Below are 10342 nucleotides of genomic sequence, written 5' to 3'. Positions count from 1 at the left end.
TTAAATGGGATAAGAAATTTTCACATTCCTGAAAGCTATTTTGAGCATCGTTTAAGGAAAATTTGCTTGCATTTCATAATTTTGTTTGATTTTCACATTACCTAATAGGCAGTTAACCCGATCACCCCCCCTTTTTTGTGAAAATTTGTAATAAGGAGGTAGGGTCTTCCATTTGTGGAGGGAGTAATGGCATTAAAGCTAGTTCGGATGATATGAAAGCTTCCTTTTGGTTATAAGATTACAAAGGTTCCTGAATGCCATGATAAGAAATTTAGATTTCGTTCTAGAGGAATTTGTTTATTTTTTTCCTGTTCTTAATAATCCTATTTCTCCCAAAGTCTGACACTGTATGATACATATAGTAGTAAATATATATTTATTGAATGTCTTTAGTTCCTTGAACTCTACCACCTGGCTTTCTTTGGTTAGTCCTTTTGGATTATAGTTATTTTATTTTTTAAAAGGAAACATATCATAAAATCACAGAATTTAGAGTTGGAAGGGGCAGAAGTCATGAAAGTAATAGAAGAAGTAGGAATCAAACCCAAGGTTTTTGGTTTCCAATCCAGTGAATCTTTTTATTACATCGCACTGCTGCCATTTTGTCAATATATTTAGGATTAATAAATATTTTTCACTGGTCTTATGAAGTATTAATAATTTAAAAGCTAGGCTTCTCCCCCAACCTCCAAAGTGACAAATGAGTCACAGTGCACAAGAAAACAAAGAATGGGTTATTTGGTTTTTAATGATGTTTATTAATCAAGAAGTTGGTTTTGCAAAGTTACTTCCTTAAAAGGAGAGATTACTTTAAATAATAATTTTAGTAAAAGCATGAAGGGAAACTAGATTTTGAATAAACTACAAAACTGATGAGCACTAGATTCAGAATCATAGAATTGTATTACAATTTTAAAGGCAGTTAGGTGGTGCAGTAGATACAGCACCGGGATTGGAATCAGGAAAACTCATCTTAATGAGTTTAAATCTTTCCTCAGACACTTACTAGCTGTGTGACCTTGGGCAAGTCATTTGACCCTGTTTTTAACCTCAGTTTCTCATCTATAAAATGAGCCTGGATACTCCAGTATCTTTGCCAAGAAAACCCTAAAATGGAGTCATGGAGAGTTAGACATAACTGAACAACAACAATTACAATTTTAATTAAATTTAAAGTTAAATTTGGAATCAAATAAGATAATAATTGTGAAGCACTTGGCATAGTACCTGGCACATAGTAAATGCTCTATAAAGGTTAGTTATTATTATTATTAGCCTCTAATTTTGATTCGGGCTCTGCCATTCATTGGTGTCATGACATTGGGCAAATCACTAAACTTCTGTAAGCCTCAGTTTCCTCATCTGTAAAATGAGATGTTTGGACCACCTGACATTTGAAGTCCCTTCCAGTTCCATCTATGATCTTATAATATTCAAAAGGCAAATCGGTCTTGCAATTCTACTGTGTTATGATGGCCTTACTTTTAGTATTGCTTTATGAATATATCATGGCCAAAGAAAATGATCCATCTACTTGTAATGAATCATGGAGAGTGAAATTGCATACAAAAGTTTCACTATTGTATAAGAAAGTTTAGGAAAGTGAAAATAATACAGTTTCTTCCTGTATTTCACACATTAACATTAATGTGTTAACATTTGGGATGGAAGAAAGACAGCCTGGTAGAATGGAGAGTCATTGGATCAGATTCCATCTAGAACAGTTACTTTCTATGTGCCCCTAGGCAAGCCAGTTAACTTTTCAGCCTCAGTTTCCTTCTCTGTAAGTGGTGATAATAATTCTTGTACTCTATATTCTGTCCCACAGGTTTATTGTGAGGAAAGTTGTTTTTTTTTAAAGCTTAAGTAAAGAGCCATAGACATATATGTAGTTATTGATATTGTGGTATAAGTTGAAGTGATCTTCTCTTTTCTAAAATAACCTGTTATCCATACTAAGTAACAATAACATCAATAATAATGATAAATAATAATAGATAGCATCTATATAGCATCTACTATGTGCAAAGCATTGTGCTAACCACTCTGCAAATATTATCTCATTTACGCCTCATAAAAAACTCTGAGAGGTAGGTGCTATTATTATTTCCATTTTACAGTTGAAGAAAAGGAGGCAAATAGAGGTTAAGTGACTTGCCCAGGGTCACACAGGTAGTAAAGGTCTGAGACTGGATTTGAATTCTGGTCTTCCTAACTCCAGATTTGTTATTGTTCTTCTTGAAGAGAACCAATGACAGCATGAGTGCTGACTTGCGCATGAATTAGATTTAAGTGAGGCACAGCTGTGAACAATGATCAGCCTCACTCTCCCCTCTAGAATCATCAGAGTCCAGTGGTAAGACAAAAAGTCAAGATGACTGGTGATGGCTCAGGACTCCACATTTAGAACTCTATCCATTTTGCTACCTCATTGCTATCACTAGTTAAACCAGGATCTCTTTGGAAGACCACACACTACCTATTTTCACAAGAGACAGATTAATAAACCAGAGGGCTAGTTGCCTAATTTGTAGTGCAAATTGTTCTCAGTGAAGATCCACTGTAGTCAGAAAAGTCACACCCCTTTTCCTCAGCAGGATGCTGGCTGAGAAAACAGATTCAGTTCGTGAGGTTTGCTTAGTGAATAGGAAATAGAAGAGGGCTTGCAATGGTCTCCAGGGATATTTGATAAAGCCTCCCTGATGGCTCTTTCTCACCTCTGAAGCTGTACCTGTCTGTTTGGTTCCGGGCACTCCTAGCAGCTGGTGTTAGACATATAATGCCTTGCGCCTGACGTGAACTACTTGCCAGCCTCCCTTCCCAGAGCTCCTTGGGCTCACAGCATACGCTTCCTGGCTTCTGTTGTTCCTTGATGATATCCTATTTCCTATCTTTTCAGTTACCAGGTCACATTCTGGTTTGATTTTACATGCAAGTAGAACCTCAGCTTGTTTATATCATAGGTAAAAGTGCTCATATTAATTTGTAGTACCAAGCTACATTCCTCAGGGACAATGAGCTTAGAATTAAATAAATGCTCATTTATTTTAATAAAAGTCAAGCTAAGGTGAAAAAGTTTTATTTGTTAATTTAGGCCTCAGACTTGAGCCTAATTGTTGCAAGTTTCAATTTAGAGAGACTCCTATGGATACTTTTCATAAGAATTTCCCAGTTGGGCTGGAAATAGCACTGTCTTTGAGTGGGGGAAGTGCTCACCCTGGGGAGGATTTATATTTCGTCATCAGAGAAGGGAGATTTGGTCTGAGGACTGGCTCAGTTTTGAAGTGAAGATAGGAGGTATGTGATGTGTGTCTGTGAAAACAGAATGGGGAAAAAAAACAGTGGAAAGAAAACCTGGAAATCTACTATCTTTTAAAAATCATACTATGTTATGGTAATGCTTGTTTATTCCATAAATTAAAAAGAAAATAAAAAAAAGAAAACCTGGGAAGTGACATAGACTATGGGATTAAGTCTTCTATTTAGCCGTTTGAGGTTGTCACAAGCCTCAAAATAACTCATCTTGTATAATTACATCGGACACATTATACCTATGACCACTCATTTTCAAGCTACTGTGAAATATGGGATATATTTTAAGTCATTATTTAAAGTACCTTAAATGAGGGTTAATTTATGACCACAATGTGTTATACCCACACCCCCTCTTCAGTTATTTTTTTTTTAAGTTCAAACACTGCAGCATGAATAGTTAAAGGGAGAGAAATAAACAAAAAATACAAATGAGTGAACCAGTTTCCTCAGGGCTAACAGAGATTGGGGAAGAGTGATAAAATATCCCATCCTGCCCTGCACCAGGCATCCCTAAGCAGAAGACTCCCTGTCTTCAGCTATGATATGGAAGGGTGGCTTTCTATAGCCATCACCTCAGTAAGATGAAGCATAATTGGCCTAACTTGTATTCTTGGTCTTTTCTTTTCTTTTTCTTTTTTCTTTTTTCTTTTGTTACCTCTCAGATTATGCTCCATCCCTCGGTCCCCCTTGTAGTATAACGTCCGTCATTTTAAGGGACACAAATGATTTTACTACCATGTGAAAAAATTGGGGATACAAATTCTATATAGAATAAGCAACAGGTATAATCTAAGATCACTCGATTAGCTTGACTTTGCACTTTCCTGGGCCTCCCCTCATTTGCACTTTCCTCTCCTCATTAGGGGACTTACCTAACCCAATCCTCAGGTTATTTCTATACTTCCTTGATAACTTAGGCTACTTCCACTACCTAGGTCCAGGGTGGGCTCTCTTTGTCTGTCTGTCCATGTCTCTCTGTCTCTCTCTGGAATCTTGGTCCCTGCAGATCATTATTATGGTAGGATCCTTTTTCTATTTGAGCTTTAGGCATAATTCTTGGCTATGGACTGAAATTCTTATTTTTACAGTCACCTAAATGCTGATTCAGCCATGTCCTCTGGACTGTCCATAGAAATTCCGTAAACTAGCAATTTCTCTAGCCTTGGCACACATCTCGATAACAGATTTTCATGGTTGTGTTCCTCTAGTAATCTTGAAGTGTTCCTTTTTTCATTCTTTTCAAGTAGACTTATTAACTGAGTCCTTCTAGTCTTGACTGACTCTTTCTGGGTTCTTTTCTCCTACCCTATCCCTTACCTACCAAGTTCCTTTACAACTGTTCCCTTTCCTTCCTTAAATTTTTTTTCTTAAGTTGACGAACACCAACAAGCATGAACATTTCATAAAAGAGAACAGAAAAGGAGGATTGTATATAGAACTGTGAATCTTCTTATTTACTACTTGGGTCTTTCTTTCTTTCTTTTTTCTTTCTTCCTATTTCGTTTTTTACATATATACTCAATTCAGCATATTAGTTCCAAAACTGTCTTGGTTGACTTTGTTGTCCTCTGAACCTCCTCCCGATCTCTTCTGTTCATTCTCTCTAAAAGCTTCTGTGATAGGGGTCTCCCACACGAACAAAGTTCTTCTGATTGCACTTCCCTACATGGAGAAGACCAGGGAGCCTCCTTCCAGGAGAGTTGTGATAACATGAAAGTACCTCAGAGAGATTTGAGCAATATAGACATTCTCTAACTGTTTCTGGTTTGCTAACTATCTTATTAGGAGTAGCCTTTTACATTGGCTACATGGCCAAAACTAAGATAAGAGTGCCTTCAAAAGTCCTTGGTTGGCCTTGGCTCTTTCTTTTCACCTGCTTGCTCATTGGCTGCTTTCTCTTGGTTTGACTCATTTCCTGACTTCATTCAGTGAGAGGTAATGCTTTAAGGCTCAAGGCCTAACTCCTACGGACATATGGCCCTGGAGAAATAGGCCCCAGTCCTTCTGCCTCTTTCTTATTTTCCATTTTAGGTGAAGCAATTGGAATCTCTGACATGAGTTCCAAAAGCTCAGGGGAGTGAACATCTCAGTTTCTGGACTAGCATCCCAAAGTCCTGCTATCCAGGTTCCAGCATCCTGGTGTTGTAGCCAGGTTGACATCTAAGCTGGAGGACCAAAGAGTAGGATTCAGGAGTGACTTTTAGGACCCAGTTCAGCAGTAGTTTGGAAGAGGATTGATCTGGCAGTGATGCCACATCAGGACATGGACTTTGTGGAAACAATGTTAGTTCAAAATTGTGCTAAGAGTGAGCCTACTCTCCTCAGAAGTGGGATGGGGAGAAAGTGCACCCAAAATGTTGGAAGGGTTGTAATTGTCCTTTTGTTATTGTTATACCTTCAAGTAAATTTTTCTTTTTGTAATATCTAACTAATGTTAAATGGTTTAATGGAATTGAGATACTATTTATTGGCACCTAATAGTGAGGGAAACAGCCATATTACCATCTCCCCCACCTCCTCATCCTTCCCTATAATAAGTTAGCATAATCAAAACCAAACAAACAAACCCATATATCAGCCATGTCTAAAAATGTATGTATAATTTTTTTTTTTACCTCTAGGTCAACCAGTACTTATTAAGTGCCTACTATATATGGCAAGCACTGTGTCTGGTACTGAGTATGCAAGGACAAAAATATGATGGAAAGTTCCTGCTCTCCAGGTGCTTACATTCTACTACATTGTATTTCATACTTTTATGAAGATTTCCACACTGCTGATGACACAGATGACATTGATGACAAGTAGATTCTTAGTTCATGGCAATCTTGGAGTATTGGACTATCTGTAGAACCCCTTGGCAATGGTTGAAAGCAATGTTTCCTGAGAACATAATTCAAAGGATGCAAAGTGAGGTCATCCAGGACAACTCTTTTTTTTATAGCTCGGGAAGGGAGCAGAAGATGGAAGGGATTATCATGAGGAAAGTATTTCTGGGGCCACCTGGATATAGGAGGTAACTGGACAGAATAAGTGAACTACTCCAAGCCTATCAGAAGATTCTGGATGCTAAACCTTCTCTTAGGGGGACTTCAGTGGCTAGGCTGACAACTTTCTAAGTCTGAAAGTTTAAACGGTTCATATACCACCAGATTCCTTGACTGGCAAGTGCACTTACCGCCTAGTGCTGGGACTAGTTTGGCTTAAGATAGGTCAGCATTCTCTCCTTTAGTATGGGAGTTATCTCCCTTTCATTGATTGTTGAGAACTGGACTGGGGTAGTTGAGGCCTCAATTTCAGAGGGAAATTAGTGGGGAAAAGAAATGAGCAATGGTTGACTCTTCCCTCATAAGAAATACTTGTTGAATTGTTAGTTGGGATAAGAGTGATCTAAAATAACCATTTCCAACTTTTGGGGAATCCAGGCATGTGGGGGCCTTTAGGCATTTGCATAATATGCCTGTTGGAATAATCCAGCATGAGGGAAGAGTCAACCAATATAGTATCAAGTCCTGTTGATTCTATCTTCACAATATCTCTTGTATAAAATGTATACAATAGTCCCTTTTTCTCTTCAGACACAACCACCACTGAGGTGCAAGTCCTTAGCACCTCATACCTGGACTTTTTCAATAGTCTTCTGGTTGGTTTCCCTGCCTCAACCTTCTCCCCATTCTAATCCATCCTGTACCAAGATGCCAAAGGGCATCTTCCTAAAGTGCAGGTCTGACCATGTTACTCCACTCAGTAAGCTCCAGGGGCTCCCCATTGCCACAGATGATATAAAAAATCCTCTGTTTGGCTTTTAAAGCCCTTCACAATCTGACCCCTTCTACCTTTCCAGTCTTGTTACATTTTATTCCACTCCATCTTGTTTACCATCCAATGCACTGCCTTCTTTCCATTCCTTGAATATGACACTCCACTTGCAGAATTCATAGCTTTTCACTGGATGTCTCCCATGCTTGAAATTATCTCCATCTTTGTCTCTGCCTCCTGGCTTTGCTGACTTTCTTCAAGACTCAGCTTAAATCCTATTTTCAGCAAGAGAACTTTTCTGATCTGCCTTGATGCCTTATCTCTGAGATTTCCTTTCAATTTACCTTGTATATCTCTTGTACTTACATAGTGTCCCATTAGATTGTGAACACCTTGACAGTTGGGACTGTTTTTGTCTTTCTTTGTATCCCTAGAGCTTAGTACACTGTCTGGCATATAGTAGGTGCTTAATAAATGTTTGAAGACTTGATTTGATTTCACATGTGAGATATTGTGCTAGAAATTAGAGATGGTAAGATGGAAAAAAACAACCCTACTCCCTCATAGAGCTATATTTTCATGGGGAATACAATTTATGTTCAAATAAAACAAACAAACAAACAAAACAAGGTCAAAGGCAAGAATGCTGAGGAATGGGGAAGGTAATCAGGGAAGGCTTCAGATAACTGAGACCTGAAGACACATAAAGATTATGAGAAGCAGAGAATTTCCCCTGTGATAGATAAATAAACCTGGACCAAGAAAGTGAGAACCAGAGTGCTTCCTCCTTGACCTGCATGGTGGTAGTGGTGAAGATAGTGGGTGATTGATCATTCCCTAGCCTGTACACACACACACACACACACACACACACACACACACACACACACACTCATTGGAATGTGAATTCCTTGAATATAAGGGCTGGGTTTTTTGTTTGTTTGTTTGTTTGTTTTTTGTCTTTCTTTTTATCCCCATTGCTTAGAACTGTGCACATGGTAAGCACTATAACTATAACAATAGATTGTTAACTATGTGGATGTGTTTGGCGGGGTGTCAAGTATACAATACACATAAGAACTAAGTTGCTGTTGAATGGCTTCAGTCGTATCTGACTTATAAACAGGAGACTAAATGTGTATGTTTTACATGTTTAAAGTTTTTTGATTTTTTTAAGAAAAAATTTTCAATTTATTATGAAATTATTATGATTCTTCAGAGATCTATGATTCGAATTGTGTAGGTTCTTGACCCATGTCATAACTCTACTCATATAAAGGAATAGTTATGCACTTTATGGACTTCCTGGTGATGAAGATACTCCTTGAACTTAGCTAGGCTGGTCCTTAGACAGCAACAGGCACCCAGTCTGTCACTGGCCCATCCTTGAAATCTTTCCAGCCTGGCAGGACCTGCCAGAGCTTGTCCTCTGTTGGCATAGCTTTTGGCATTGAAGTCTGATTTTACTGGAGGATCATACTATATGAGCTTTTTGTTTGTTTGTTTACATTATTGTTTCTAAACATCAAGAACATGGTCACACGGAGGTAGTGAATGGACCATCGGACTTGGAGTTAGGAGGAGGGATAAAAGGTGGATGTCTGCCTAGGAATGCCACAGAAAGTCTTCATTTGCTGTCATTCCCTTTAACTCCTTTCTCTAATCTAGGAAGTGATGGAGTCAGGGTGTGGGTGGGAGGGACTAGGATCAAAGGTTCCTTTTCCCTACTTCCTTGCAGGGCCAGCCTTACACAAAGAAAAAGTTCAGTGGTGTGATTTAAGAGTAAGCCTCCTGGCCAAAAATGTATCTCCCACACTGCCAGTAATTCTGCCAATTAGAAATTAATTTCAGTTAATAAGCAAATAGTTCCATCAGGGTTACTAGGAAATTCTATTAACTATTCACATCCAATAATGATGATGATGATAGGTCACATTTAAATAGGGCTTTAAGGTTTACCTGGTATTTTATACCAAATTGAGATACTCAGACGGAATGACAATATGGATTAAGAGGGAGCTAGGGTGGAGCAATGAGCGGTAATTTTGGAATATGGGTATGTTGACTATTTATTGTCCGAAATAAAAAGTGGTATGCTTGATTTGACACAGGCTTTTCTTTTTGTGAGGCCTCATTATAAGCATATTTTGTTTCCTGGATATCTGAACTGGCTCAGAAAACCCACTGTATGATCATTGTAAGCATTGAGTACTTCATTGATAGGAAGGTATGGTTGATTGTCACAACAACAGGCTTTGAAGAATCCTGAACAAGCAGCGTCTCTGAAAGGGATGGGACAGGGATGAAGGAAAGTGCTACAGTGGGGAAAAGGGAAGGGTATGGAAGGAGAAATGAGAAATCTGGTAAAAAACAAACTTGTTCAGATACTGTAAAGGTGATTCCTGATTCAGGTATGGGTCAATAAAATTACCTATGAAGTTCTTTCCAATTCTGAGATGCTGTGATTCTAGAAAATTTTTAAATTTTTCAGAGGATCAGCTTCTTCCGTTTTCCTGCATTATTGCTATTCTAATTAGTCTTCCTGCCTCAGTTCTCTATGTTTTCTAGTACTTTCTCAGTTGAGCTACTAGTTTGATATCTCTAAAGCATAAGTCTGACCGTGTCACTGCTCCTGCTCAAGAAGTGTCAGTGGCTCCTTATTGCCTCTAAGACAAAATACAAATGCCTCTATTTAGCATTTAAAGCCCTTCAAAGTATAACTCCAAAATTTCTGAACTAATTTCACATTATTCCTCCTTACCCTCTCTACTTTCCAGCCAAAGTGAGCTACTTTCTCTTCACATATATGCTATTCCATCTTCTCCATCCATGTCTGTGCCTCATATCTGGATACCCTTCTTCTTCATCTCTTCCTCTTGGAATCCTTACCTCCAGTCAAGGCTCAGCTTAAATGCCCCTTCCTATAGTGGCCTTTCCAGGTGCCTCTAGTTGTTAGTGTGCCTCCTCTCAAATCACTTTGTATCTACTTTGTATTTACGCAACTGTGTAGCGTTCTTTTCTCCCAGTAGAATGTACATTCCTTGAGGGCAACCTCTGTTTCCTTTTTGTCTTTATATTCCACTGTCTAGCCCTGTGCTTGGCACATCATAGGCATTTTATAAATGTTTGTTAAATGAAAATACCTTCTTCTGGGGCACAAAACAAAATTGTGATTTAACTTCTCAGGTCTCCATCTTTTTACTTCCCTCTTCCCCCATTGTTACTGGAATAGGAGGCTGAAGAGATTTACTGAAGAGGTTACTGTAAA

Source organism: Vombatus ursinus, unplaced genomic scaffold, assembly GCF_900497805.2.
Source record: "Vombatus ursinus unplaced genomic scaffold, bare-nosed wombat genome assembly UNPS02014791.1, whole genome shotgun sequence".
Classification (NCBI taxonomy): Eukaryota; Metazoa; Chordata; class Mammalia; order Diprotodontia; family Vombatidae; genus Vombatus; species Vombatus ursinus.
The sequence above is the reverse complement of the archived record's forward strand: the minus strand, read 5'-3'. Positions refer to the sequence as shown.